General features: G+C 38.7%; 1 protein-coding gene and 1 long non-coding RNA gene across 3 annotated transcripts in view; one reads left to right on the plus strand and one right to left on the minus strand.

Annotated features, from left to right (window-relative positions):
• Positions 1-15,237, minus strand: part of LOC121970021 (serine/threonine-protein kinase 26-like) — a 73,561-nt gene that overhangs the window by 37,832 nt on the left and 20,492 nt on the right. The gene's annotated exons all lie outside the window — the stretch shown is intronic.
• On the plus strand, positions 6,602-7,605 carry LOC121970022. Its single transcript, XR_006108814.1, has 3 exons — positions 6,602-6,861; positions 6,922-6,986; positions 7,547-7,605. It is a non-coding gene; the product is annotated as an uncharacterized LOC121970022 (long non-coding RNA).

Raw genomic sequence — 15,237 nt, forward strand, 5'->3', positions numbered from 1 at the left:
TAAGTTAATAACAATTGTTACTAAAAGTAAATGAAAACCTTTTCTATTTAAGTAATAAATAGAAACAATGTTATTTACAAAAAGGAATAAAATAACAATTATCCAATTCCAAAATTAGTAACTTTAACAAACAAGTTCTGATGGCTATAGTTGCAATTTGCTCCATTGCCAATTCATAAATTTACTTCTCCCTTGACCAGTATTCTACTATTCCTTAGCCCCTTTATAGGCACACCCTATATCTAATATCCAAATGTCTAAAGAAATAGTATGACAATCAAAAATGAAGATACCTGAAGCAGATGGGGCATCGGATGCCTTCTTCTTCCTCAAGTACTCAAGATAAATCTTACCTTTTCTTTGCCAGTGTCCTGTCTTAGCATAACGGTGATATGGACCTTTTGGTGTCAGTTCCTCTTTCATAGTCTTTTTCTTCCCTTTAGCTTGAGTTTTTTATTTCCTCTTAAAACCCTTCTTTGAAGAATCAAACAACATCACAGCTTTCGATTCCTTCTTAACCTATGGCTCCACTGTCTTAAGCATGTTGATCAACGCAGGAATTATGGATTCAAATTGGTTCATCTGATAGTTCATCACAGACTGTGAATAGCTATTGGCCAAACTATATAAAATTAAGTCAATATTTAACTCATGATTCATCGCAAATCCAAGTGATCTCAACCACTCAATGTAGTTATTCATCTTAAGTATAAACTGGACTACAACTAGCAAACTCATAATCATGTTTCGGATGGCCAACATTGGGTCAAAAGTTGCATCATCCGTCAGGCTCGTGGGAAGAGACTGTTTAAGGACATAAGCGATCTTCTCAACCTTGAGAACAATTCTCAAGTTTTGAAACCAATCCAAAAAATTTGGCCCAGTCAATTTATTCGTGTCCAAAATTGGATGCAAATTAATAGAAGACATTCTTATTCTATCAACCTAAAAATACAAATTGAGCATATACAAGAGATGAATTAATTATATAATGCAAACAATTCACATACATAAAAAGGGGTCTCACTTGTTTATCAAATTCAAGAGCTCTTACTTTGAATTCGGGAGATGGTAAGTTTTCTCTAAGTGAATTGATATCCACTATAAATAAAAACAACCTTGGACTAAGTTCAAAAAGTCATTATTAGCTCTAGTGGTAAGTATCACACATACTAATTATATATCACATATATATAACTATCACATTATGCTATCTAACTTTTTGACATTTGCATAAACATTGAGTTGATAACTCATTAACATATATGAATCAAATATATATCATGACTTCACCTCTTTTTATAGAATAAATTCATCAATTTGTAAGAAGATTAACATGTTTAAGGTTTCGATGTCTTGATTTAACGCTTTAAATCACTCATACTTTTCACACTTCTAATTTTATTTGTATCTAGAGGTTAATTATTTCTTAGAATAAATTCAACAAATTAATGTTTCAAGTTAAACCCAACCCATTAATCATGAGATCATATCTCGAGGGTCCAAACATGTCTAATTTCAAGTTAGACTTGGAGTGAGTCCAACAACCTTAACATGAAATTAAACTGTAGTTCTTACCATATTAATGGAAGATGTAAGCTTTAAAAAATTTTATAAAGGTTTTACTGAATCTAGGTCTTATCAATCATATGTGAAAGGGTATAAAAAATCTATAAACTATTTACATGATATAACATAGCATAAATCATGACATCGCAAAAATCATGGCATCTAACATGACATAGATTATGACATAAGTGATGGCATGGTTGTCATAAATAAATTTAGGAAATAAATATATTAAAAAATTTGATTTCATAAATCATAATTCCTTAATTAGATTAGGAAACAATTTCCAAATTTAATTCCTTATTTTATTAGGAAATAATTCTGAATCAGCAAATTCCCAATTAAAATTAGGAAACAATTTAAATCAGAAAATTCCTAATTAAATATTCCTAAATTGGTTTTTCCTAATTATACTATGAAATAATTTTTAAAATTAGATTTTATAGCAAATTAGGAAATATTTTCAAAATTAAATTTCTTAACAAATTAGAAATATTTCAAAATTTAAAATTTTTATATCAGATTAGGAAAAAATTACCATATGTAAAATTTCCTAAAATTCCAAAAATAACTTTAGAAATTACGACACACTAAACACAGATCTACGATCTATGTCTAAACACACGATGGCTCTGGGTGTCTCCATTCGTGTTTTTAAAAACAATTTCGTAAACAAGCAATGGAAGCATAATAAAATTTTCTAAATTATTAGAACACGCACATCACACACATACAGGATACACACATGCGTAGACATAGCCATAGAATAAAATTTTTAAAATGAAATTATACCTGCTAGATGATGTTAAGCAGGAACGGCATAACAAGTTTGCCTCTATTGATATCCATGCCTTTGAGATGACTTCACTAAGCCACAAGTTTTCGTCTCTGATTTAGTACTAGCCGAAGGAAGAGATGAAGCGATTCTAGAGAGATCTATACGGCCCGATGTGTGGCCAGCAAGCAGCTAAAGCAACCCGACGACATAAAAAGAGAGAGAGGACAACAACAAATTGTTAATGTTCGGCAGCACAGCCACTGTCTGGTAGCATTGCTACTGTTCGATTGTTGTCCGACAGCTTGGAGTGGCCAGCAGTGGACTTGAGGCAGTAGCACAACCGACGGCGGGCTAGAAGCGGCAGCCCGTAGGAAGCAACAGCATAGCCGGCGGCAAGCTAGGCGGTGGCGCATTGAAGACCTTCCTTGCGTCTATTATCCGGTAGCAAAGCTGGCTGCTAGTTGGTCGGCTGGAATGGCCAGAGGCGCTGACAGCAAAGTTGACCGACAGTAAGGGGTGGCAAGCGGCTGTGCTAGGTGGCGGCACAAGAAGGACCTTTCTCCTTGTGCTTGGTGGCAACACAAGGAGGAAGGTCCTCCTTGTGCTTAGCGGTGACAATGAGAGAAGGAGAGGGAGAGAAGAGAGGAGAGAAAGCCTTAATCCCTATTAGGTTTTTCTCTAATGAACAATTATTTTTTTCTCTTCTCATGGAGGGGTATATATATACCTCTTCACAATGACTTGGGAGTAAGTCATCTCCCAAACTCAATACCCAATAGCAATCCGATCCACTATCATTAAGCTTGGTTCAAAACCAAACCAACTTGGTTCAAAACCAAATTCGCTCTTGGTTCATTATTAAACCAAACCAATTTTGGTTCATAACTAAACCAAAAGAGATCCAACCTTACCTACAAGAGGCTTAGCCTACCATCGGTTTCGTTGCGACAAATATCTTTCATATTTACACCTCGTCTAGTCCTACCAGACTTAAGTTTCTCTGAGAATCTAATTCCTAAATTTGTTTTAAGTATTTCGGATATACTCGTAGTACGTGTCATCCAATAGGTTTCGATTTATATTAGTTATTCATAATTAACCATTAATTATGAATCGATCATGAGTGACACCTAATAGTACATCATGATCCCAAATTAATCAAAAAATCATAGTTAATTCAAGAACTAAATATGAACCCTTCAATAGTACAGTTATCGGTGTCTATTTGTTTCACTCATCTTATACTCACTTAGCTCAGGACATGGTCTGTGTCAGTCCTCACTAGGTTGACTACGTTACATCAAGCCAAGTAGTTCCTTATACAGCGGATTCCAATTACTCAAATACATGACCAAAAAGATCATCCTCTTGACGTGTAATGCTTTGGCCAAAAACTTACGAATAATAGTCATAACAAGAGATCATAGGGTATATGTCTTCTTATAAAAAAGTAGTGAATCCTCTGTAGGCTATTTAAAAATCTTCGAGCATATTGATTTATACCCAATCATCCCAGACTTGCACCTCCTAGGAGATGATTGCTAAGATGTCAAAGTATAAGCTTTCATGACCAAAATGACTTCAATACCTCAAGTCTAAGGAAACTTGCACTCGAGCTGCAATGAGATCTTCATTGATATGTAGAGAACCACATGAAGTCTCATAGCATGTCACATCCAATGAACAAGTTACCTTTAACCCGTATCAATATGTTAACTCTCAACATCCCAATATTTATAGTAGTGAGGACCGACTGCTTGGCTAAACCGAGGAGCATAGCATATGCTAGTCTTACCAAATTGATGATGTCTAATCTCATTAATTCATCAATTAGGAAATATTTCAATACGTACATAATTACAAATGGAGAGATATCCACTAATTGTGATCCAATCACAATTTCTCTCATGCTATGCATTGTAGATTTCATTAATTGAGTTTAAGATCAATATCATATACAACGAGAATGTACACTCAAATAATAAATTTATTTATCTAATAAATAATATAATATATAAGACGATTGTCTCAGGACACCTTTCAAATATAACAGTATATGTATATTATGATTCTAAAATATTAATTTATAGACGAGGAAAAAAATCAAGAATAATACTGAAAAATGCAGATTGCAGCCACATTCCTAGTCAAGGAATACAAAAAATGATGAGGAAGCCTCATGTCAAAGCTTGTCCCCACCAGTCCTAAACAAAACAAGCATATCTCCTGTCCTTAGATCGCTACAAAGCTCAATATTCTGAATCTAGAAGCAGAAAACAATGGAGGAAACCTTGCACAAAGCTCATCTTGACCTATCCACATGCCCGACGACCAGAAAAACTATATGCTTTGTCCATGTTCAATACAGAATGGTGTTCTAAATTGTGACAAATGTCTGTATAAATTCTTGAATGGATTTCATTGTTACCTAGTTACACTGTTCTTAACTACAGTTAGAAATTGAAAATTGTATTCTCTAAACTCTTATAGTACATAGGATCCTAACTCCTTTTTATCGATTGATAACACAGATTTATTCTTTATAAAATACATTTTTTCAATAAAAAAAAAACTCTATACACTATTATATCTCATAATTTATGAAATTATAATGTCATGATTTATTGAATGTTTTTAGCTTAAACTTTATCAACTTGACCAGCAGTAACAGCCTCATTATTTGGGCCTACAATGGCATATACTTCAGCACTAGGTGAAGGAGAAGAACTTGAAGTTTTTATACTTTCTCTTGTGTCCAATCGCTCCATCATTCATGATACAGTAGAAATTTCAGCATTGACTTCTCTCTGACTTTAGAACCAATATTTGCCACAGAACTATCGCATGAAAATAACTCTTCCCTTGTTCCTCGGGAACATTTTTCAATAGATTCATTGTGCCTCATTGAGACAGAATTGAAGAGAGATTTCAAACCTTCCAAGAAGGATTGCAACTCAGAGGACCGTGGTCTTTCATGATTAACAGGATAAGAATGCCCAGTAAGAGTCCTGGCATCTGGAATGATGGCCTGCTTGGTAAAATGCTGGTCTCAGATGTCCATGATCAAAATTGGCCAGTCTGAGCTGGAAGACCATTGGTTACTTCAGCAAATTCGACTCCTGGACTAGTATTTTGGTTGATGGAATAGCAGCAGCAATTGTAGCAGAAACTGATTCATTATCCCCTGCTAAAGCAAAGGAAGCAGGTGCAGAGCCCTCAGATGGAACATTTGAATTTGTAGAGAAAATAAAATATCGTGGACCACTATGACTCTATGAGATCCTGATCTATTTTGTCCTTCTTTTCTGGAAATATGATATGCTCTTCCAATGACAGCGGCAGCAGCCAAATGCAACACGCTATTCCAGTTCAGCAGCATTTCCACCAACTGGCAAATGCTGCACCTCAATATCACCAAGCGTTGGATGATGGAAAATGGTGGTGGTTTGTGCATGGTAAGTCTTATGCTCCTCTGGCGCTCAAAAGCTTTAGTAGTTCTTGGCTGGTTGGATCTTTCAAATTGATAGACTGCCAACACATAGGCCATTGAGAGCTTCTCTGCCACCATTCAAGAATGCATTGTAGATGGAATTCATGCTTGCAACTAGTAACTGTGGAAGGGTCACTTTCACAGAAGGCTTCTAAACATGCTGTGTAAGATACCGAAAAAAAATTAAATAATAAATATTATTGGATGAAAAATCTTATTGGATTTTTCAGGAATTTTTAGAAATTTTTCGGGATTTAAACGGAGTCCGTATGACCCATTTTGAGGGGATGGATTCAGGGTACAATGGAGGCCTATTTAGGTTACCTATTTAAATGGGAGTTGATTGAGAATTTAACTTAGAGTTTAATTAAATTTAACCTAAGGTATAAAAATCAAATCCCTAATTTCCCTTTTATTTCCTCCGATCCTTAATCCCTCTTCTTCCTTATCTCCTTCCCCGATCCCGACTTTTCTTTCTCTTCCCCTTTCTCTCTCGCGAGCAGGCGACCTAACGACGATGGAGAGACTTCTTCCATCACCGGCTGAGCCTTTCCCCTTCCTCTCCCTATCGCGGCGTGGAGCCTCTCACCCTTCTTGCGGTCAAGCTACGGCCTGCCACCGAACCCGAGCCTTTTTGCCTTTTCTTGCGATTTCCCCATCTTCCCGATCCATCGTCGACAGTCGATTCTCTTTCTCCTCCGATCATGCGAGCGCAAGGGATGCAGATCCATCGTCGGAAACCTGATTCTCTTTCTCCTCCGGCCACGCTGCTGATACCGTGGGAGGCCGATGCTGAGCCACAGCACCGTCGGCTTCGAGCAACCCATCGCCGGTCAAAAGGAAGAGGATCTGAACCCTAGATTCGATCCCTCATTGCCTCACCTGGGTGCTGTGGTTTCGAGCAATGGAGCTTCTGTTCCAGCTGAGATTTTGTTGCCATCTACACTGTCATCAGCCACTTGTTACAAGAAATGTTACTAGGCCGGTGGACCATTGGAGAAGGGGTTATTGACATGGAATTAAGGTATGATTTGTTCAGTACCTAGTTAATAGGGGATTCTTGAAGGAATTGATTCTTTGCTAGGGTTGATATCAACAGGGCAAAGTGTGGCTAAGGGATAGACTTCTGATCGCTGTTTGCACATCAGGGTAAGTGTGCTTATGATCTATTATTGATCTGTTTTGTTAGGGTTGCTAATGGTTATAGATTTTGTCTGGTTTTGATTACATATAAACATGTGGACAGATTTATGAAAAGGGGACGAGTTTGGAATTGGAGTTTAACCAATGGTGTCTTATATGTTGATTGACCTGGAGTAATAACAAAATTAATAGAGATTGTTCTATTTATGTTGTTGGAGATTTTTAATGGGTAGACCTAATCCGAAATTGACTCTGTGATGGTTATTGGGTGAATGATTTATGTAAATGGATACATGATCGTTATTGGTATGTGTTGGAGTGATTAGGGTTTGTATTGGGTTGGAATTTGTGGATTTATGATGAGTTTGGATTATGTTTAGATTTAGGAGAAGTTGGATTGAGGATTAATTGGAAGATTAATCAGATATTGGATCTAGTTGGAGTGAACCTAATTGGATTAAGGGATTAGGTTGATTATTTCGATTGGGGTTTTTCTAATTAGATTGGGGAGTTTATTTAGCTATTTGCTACCTATGTAATTAGCTAAATATATTATGTGATCACAGGATTTTATTTCGAGGCGAGCGTCTCGACATGGGATTGGATTGTTTGACGCGGTCGACAGATAAAGGCGGGTATTTCTTCCTTGGCCTCTTTATAGTTTCTTTAAAACTTAGTGCATGATTATTATTGGATGGATTAGGCTGCTTTATCTTATATCATGATCGATTGCTGTTTTTCCTGCATGATACTTATGCTTGACCCTTGTGATGATCTATTTAATTCATATATAGTCTCAGCTCTTGATATCTATTCTGTTGTGATTACACGTGTAGAGTAGGTCTTGTAGGGATTGTCGGGTTGTTAGTATTACCATGCTGATTGGGTACATAATGTGGATTGTATGTAGTTTGGTATGTGTTTTAGGAGTCATCATGTTGACCCTACATTTACATGTCGTATGTACACGCGTGTTTGGTTATGTACTTTTGGAGGAGTTATGTTGATTGTATGTTTGTGGTTTATACACGTGTCGGATGTGTTTATTATTGGAGGATACATGTTGATTTTCGATGCGTATGTGTCGGGGGATTATGGAATTCTTAGTTGATTATACATGTGTAGTGGAGTACGTATGTTTGGTGGGATCGTGGAGGTGTGATTATACTCTTATCGGAGGTATTTATGAGGTTTGGGGTTGTTGCATGGATGATGATTATATATATATCATTCGTTAAGTTCATTCGTCGACGATTATACTCCCTTGTGAGAGTCGTGATTGTTAGTTACTGCTCGACACTGGTGGGTTAGTTGGGCGATTTAGTCTGTCGATGAGGGTTTAGTGAGATCGGCGTTGTGGCGATCGGGGACCACGATGCTTATGTAGTTAGATAGCTAAGTTGTCGCCTCGACCCATTATATAGGGTACTGGTAATAATCTGATCGCGATGACCAACCATCTCGAGGGGTGTCGTGGTGTCTAGAAGTGGCGGGGTGACGGAGCATCATCTGTGATTATTATTCTTGCATTTGACGGTGTGCAATACTGCACATCGTACCTAGTAGATACTAGTTGCATGTGATTGTGTTGTTATTGAGATATGGTTGTTGCACTTGGTTTGTCATCTGCGTCGTATGGGTTATTTTACATGTATGCGATCGTACTTATATCACCACGGATGTCACGGGTATATTGTGAGATCCGGTGAGTTCTTGACCGTTGTACCGGTGTTGATTCAGTTGGGTATATATCATCATTATATCGGTCGGTTATACGGTATGTATGTCGAGGGTTATTATATCGGATATGTTTAGGTGCATGGTATGATAGTATAATCGTATTCTTATTTCTTATACTTTTGATCTTCATTGTTTTTGTTGTAGGCACCTTGTTCTTTTTACCTACCATTGAGTTACCTATACTCACCATAGCGTGTATACGTTTATGTTTCGGGTAGCTTGTAGATGGTTGGTGTCTCGGTCATCGTCATATCGTCGTCCCGAAGATCGCGCTTGCTTATATTCTTTTCTTATTTTGTGTATTTGTATTTGTGTATAGCCATGTTTAGGTGTTGTATTTGTGTTTTATTTGTGTTTAGTGTCTTTGTCATTATGTATGTCTATTTGTGTTTGGTTTCATTGTGTTTTTGTACAGTGTGGGTACATTTTATATATAAGCTGCGTGGTTATGATGTTTCATTCCGGTAGTGTGTGTTATTATTATAGCGTGGTTGTGTATATAAATATTCAACTTACACGTGTGGTGTATTTTGCTTGTAGTGTGATTCGTGATGCGGTCATCGGAGGTCTTGGTTTTTGTCGCGGAGACTCCTTTGGGCGTAATTGAAGTTAGTGCGATCGAGGCGATACTGTTGTTTTGTTTTGTGTTATTTTTGAGTTGATCGATGCAATTTAGTGGTATCGGAGGGTTCGATATCGTTTGGATTTTGATTTATCGATACAATTTTGGTATCGGTAATCTGATACTGTATTATCGTGTTTTGGATTTGATTGGTTTTCTTGATGTGACTTTTAGTTTTGGGACGAGGACATCTCGAGCTATAGGAGGTGGGTATGTTGGTTGTTATCATACATTGGTGTATGTATTGTTGTCCGTAATTTCTTATGGCGTTTGAGTACTCTTGTTTGTATACTCACTGTTGTGTTGTACCGTGCATGATGGTGGATCGTGATCGCGGTTGAACACAATGGAATCGAGCTTCGGGTCTCGAGGTTGCCGTATACGTACTACCGGTTTAGTGTACTACTACCTGGTTGAAGTCGCGTACTAGTTTATTATCATTAGTGGGGTAGTGGATGATACGTATCTTATGACTCGGTTTGTATTACTCGGTTAGATCGGTTTAGGATTGATTTACATTAACTTGTGCCGTTGTGGATTGATCTATCTTTGGTTCCATTACCCTTATTATTTTGATTAGTAGAGTATTGATTTATTCGTATTTGGTTAGGTTTGTAGATTACCTTTGTTGACTTGGAGTGGTGGATTGATGTTACCTTAGTTGATTTTGGCGATGATTTACCATATTAGATCGGTTAGTTGGCGTGATTTAGTTAGTAGTTTGATCATTGGGGTATCGTACTATTATTTTTAGAATTCGATCCGATCTTTGGGTTGGTTAGATATTTGGGAGACTCAGAGTGCGTGACTTGTCTGTCGTAGGGAGGGGGTTGGGTTGGCGTATCTTATATAGGCTTAGTCGGTCTATAGGATTGATGTATCCTGTTCAGTGGGGACTTCCGTGAATTGTACTGATAGGTTGACTTAGAAGAAGCGTACGGCGGAGGATACCTCTGTGTGAAGTGGGAAGGTAAGGCGCTACACGTGCTTATGATGGATCCGTTACTAGGGTGTATGAGTTGGAGAACCTTTGGATATATGATTGGTGTCTTGGCGTGAGAGAAGTTGTTATGTGACTGGTACGTGAAGTGAAGAAGTAGTAGAATGCTTGTTAGAGATCGATCGTCCTTGAGTGATTTATTTGAGGTGGTTTGGAGAGATAGTAGTTCTTTACCTCTTCGGTAGCGTGGTGGTTTATAAAGCGATGACTAGTAGAGACTTTATCGTTGTTCCGTGGGAGATCATTTCGTGATTATTGGATATGATTAGATATCCGTGATGATGCGGATATATACCCCTTGTTAGTGCGGAGGTGGTGGTAGTTGTTGAGTAATACCTAGGAGGTCGGAAAATGACTAGGTATGATTCTATGATGATCCTCGAGGGGGTGTCGATTGATATGGCTATTTATTGATTGCGTTCTATCCTTCTTCTTGTTCTCCGGTACTAGAGCCTCGGGGTGGAAGCAATATAAAGGAGCAGCACTTGGCGAGCTAAGCGTTTTTGCAGTTGTCTCGGCGTTGCATTGACCGCGTGATCGTTTACCGATCTTGTAGATATATCGTATTAGTTGTTTGACTTTTATCCGTATAGGATGATGATGAGGGTGGATTTCTAGATGGGTAGACTCTTCTTGTCCATGAACCTTTGGATTGACATTCCTTTACTATGGATATTTGATTATCGAAAGAGATGATGATTGACTTGCTGGACTGGGATACATTTAGTTGTTAGTGTTGGTTGGATGCTTTCCTTTTTCTATCTTTGAGTGACTATACTCTGGTATGATTGATTGTTGAGGCGATTTTGATTGATGGATATTGTGAGATCAGGTGTGGTGATAGATTGTCTTTTGAGGATCTATTAGTGGATATTGGTTTGATGGTCTACTATTTGGTGTTTGAGGTTGATAGAGGCATGAGGGAGTAGCACTTGTGTGATATTTATGGATTTGGTGATTTGTAGTTAATGATAGATTACAGACTTGTTATGGGGATCTTATTTGAGGCCCCATTGTTTGATTCTGAGTCTTGGTGTTACCATTTAAGCGTGCCTTGATGTTTTATGGACTTGATGTACTTGGTATTCCTAGGGTGATTGGATCGGTTTCGTTGTCTTCGTTGCGATGTTGTGATATTTTCGATCTGGGGTGGATCGCGCACTATCTTCGCTAGAGATGTTTCGGAAACATCATATATTAGTAGTGATTGTATCTTCACAGTTTTGGGGCCGTCTGCTAGAGGATATCGGTGGATCGGGAGATAGAGAGATTATTGTTCCTTTATTGTCGGAGATTGGTTGAGGGCTTTTCTAGCATTGTCGGACGGTCTCGGTGCAGGAGGAAATAGGACTTTCGGACGGATGCTTACTGAGATCGATTTTGGGAGTGTTAAGTGTTATGACCTTTATCTTAGTTGTACTTCTGTGAAGCCGGTTTGTACTCTCTGCGGATGTAAATGTCGTGGAAGTCGTGTCCAGCAGTCCAGAGTATAGCATGCGGGGTAGTCTTAGTAGTGAGAATTCGTGTAGTGAGAATGAATTCTTTATGTTATGTGTTCACTTCTTGCTCAGGAGATTCGTAGGAAACTTCGAGTTTTATGATACGTTCGGATATATATTGTATAGAGTTTGGAGCAGTTCTATTGGTGGAATGACATTAAAGAAAGACATTTGTAACTTGATGTTATACAGTGTGTATTGATGAGGACGGCGTGGGATTGTTCGTGTTTGAGCACGTATTTTAGTGGGTTGGGGCGTGTTTTGAGGAGGATTACCCGGGACATGGAGAGGATATGATGGTGGTGGTAGTTATTGGATGACAACTTGGATTCCTAGCCGATTAGTAAGGCGGATTATTTTGGATTGAGTGGTAGGATTATCTTGGAGATTACTGGACCTTATGGTATATCTAAGTGTGTTGTAGCAGATGGAGATATGCGATTCATCGTGGTTTTGGAAAGAGGTTATAGTAGACTTTGGGTTAAGAGCTTTGCTTTAGTACAGATTTTCACCCTCGGTGATGATGGATAGTCTGGGCGTTATATATATGTTGGAGGATCATTGATAGTGGATTTTGGATTTGAGAGGTAGTTGATTTATCTATGAGTTGGCTAGATGCAGAGTGGGAGTAGAGGAATAGGGTGAGTTCGCAGCTGGAGTATATCTATTCGTTTGGAGTGGATCGTATTGGGGGATATGTTTATGATACTAGGGTGGAGTAGTACGTGAGGATCTTTGTTTGGTTAGTGTGGGTAAGGTGGTATATGAGTATGTGATTTGGATGTTATCCTTGGATGAGGATCCCTAAGATGACTAGTAAATTTGGGACGAAATTTTTATTAGTGGGGAATGTATGATCTGAAGAAAAATTAAATAATAAATATTATTGGATGAAAAATCTTATTGGATTTTCAATTTTAAATTTTAGGTTAAGCGGGTCCGTATGACCCATTTTGAGGGATGGATTCGAGAGTACAGTGGATGCCTATTTAGGTTACCCATTTAAATAGGAGTTGATTGAGAATTTAACTTAGAGTTTAATTAAATTTAACCTAAGGTATAAAAATCAAATCCCTAATTTCCCTTTTATTTCCTCCGATCCTTAATCCCTCTTCTTCCTTATCTCCTTCCCCGATCCCGACTTTTCTTTCTCTTCCCCTTTCTCTCTCGCGAGCAGGCGACCTAACGACGATGGAGAGACTTCTTCCATCACCGGCTGAGCCTTTCCCCTTCCTCTCCCTATCGCGGCGTGGAGCCTCTCACCCTTCTTGCGGTCAAGCTACGGCCTGCCACCGAACCCGAGCCTTTTTGCCTTTTCTTGCGATTTCCCCATCTTCCCGATCCGTCATCGACAGTCGATTCTCTTTCTCCTCCGATCATGCGAGCGCAAGGGATGCAGATCCATCGTCGGAAACCTGATTCTCTTTCTCCTCCGGCCACGCTGCTGATACCGTGGGAGGCCGATGCTGAGCCACAGCACCGTCGGCTTCGAGCAACCCATCGCCGGTCAAAAGGAAGAGGATCTGAACCCTAGATTCGATCCCTCATTGCCTCACCTGGGTGCTGTGGTTTCGAGCAATGGAGCTTCTGTTCCAGCTGAGATTTTGTTGCCATCTACACTGTCATCAGCCACTTGTTACAAGAAATGTTACTAGGCCGGTGGACCATTGGAGAAGGGGTTATTGACATGGAATTAAGGTATGATTTGTTCAGTACCTAGTTAATAGGGGATTCTTGAAGGAATTGATTCTTTGCTAGGGTTGATATCAACAGGGCAAAGTGTGGCTAAGGGATAGACTTCTGATCGCTGTTTGCACATCAGGGTAAGTGTGCTTATGATCTATTATTGATCTGTTTTGTTAGGGTTGCTAATGGTTATAGATTTTATGCGGTTTGATTACATATAAACATGTGGACAGATTTATGAAAAGGGGACGAGTTTGGAATTGGAGTTTAACCAATGGTGTCTTATATGTTGATTGACCTGGAGTAATAACAAAATTAATAGAGATTGTTCTATTTATGTTGTTGGAGATTTTTAATGGGTAGACCTAATCCGAAATTGACTCTGTGATGGTTATTGGGTGAATGATTTATGTAAATGGATACATGATCGTTATTGGTATGTGTTGGAGTGATTAGGGTTTGTATTGGGTTGGAATTTGTGGATTTATGATGAGTTTGGATTATGTTTAGATTTAGGAGAAGTTGGATTGAGGATTAATTGGAAGATTAATCAGATATTGGATCTAGTTGGAGTGAACCTAATTGGATTAAGGGATTAGGTTAATTATTTCGATTGGGGTTTTTCTAATTAGATTGGGGAGTTTATTTAGCTATTTGCTACCTATGTAATTAGCTAAATATATTATGTGATCCTCAGGATTTTATTGGCGCGTCTCGGCAGGATTGGATTGTTTGGCGGTCGGCCAGTTAAAGCGCGGTATTTCTTCCTTGCCTCTTTATAGTTTCTTTAAAACTTAGTCGTGATTATTATTGGATGGATTAAATTTGCTTTATCTTATATATGATCGATTGTGATCCGACGTATTATTTAATTCGTATGATCTCGACTCTTGAATTATATTCTATCTATACATTGCCTTATTACTGTCAGCTGACGTAGGTCTGTGTAGGATTATGGGTTAGTATTACCGTCCGATGCACGATTGGACATATGTTTCAGATGTAGTTCTGTATGTGTTTTGTCATTGTTGTTTTCATGTATTATATGTACATGTTCGGTTGTGTATTGAGGAGTTGATTGTATGTCAGGGTTTATACGTGTCTGACGTATTATCGAGGATACGTATTGATTGTATTTCGATACCACATACGTCGAGGGATTATTGGAAATTCTTAGTCGATTATACACCTAGTAGGGATGACATGGGATATGGTTCGGGATAGCGTGATGGGATCGGAGGTACTCGCCACTCGCAGGTAGGGTCATTCAGAGTATTTATTTTGCATTGCGGGATTATTATTCAATACTATTATTCTTCATCATCTGCATGATGCCGTCGATTTGTGCCTTGAGGAGAGGTCGTCAGTCGACTTGATTGGTTTATTTATTTACGGTTTATAGGGCTAGATGGCGGGTGCTAAGCGAGCAATGAGCAATTTTCTTTGTAGTCCCGGCGATCACCACGCGAGGTTTAGTGAGATCCGATGCGTGCGGATCAGGCTGGGCTATCTTTATGTAGTCTTAGCTCTAGTTAGAATGATATGATTATCCTATCGTCATATCCCACCATATACCTTGACAGGGTGTCGCACACAGGTCACGTGGCCGTCGTGAGCTCGGCCGTCCGTGTAATTACCGGTACAGTGCGTGGTGTAGAAGTGTGACCGTGGACGTCAGCTATTCTTCGTCTATCGGTGTGCGTTTAGATA

This window comes from Zingiber officinale, chromosome 4A (genome assembly GCF_018446385.1).
Source record: "Zingiber officinale cultivar Zhangliang chromosome 4A, Zo_v1.1, whole genome shotgun sequence".
Lineage (NCBI taxonomy): Eukaryota > Viridiplantae > Streptophyta > Magnoliopsida > Zingiberales > Zingiberaceae > Zingiber > Zingiber officinale.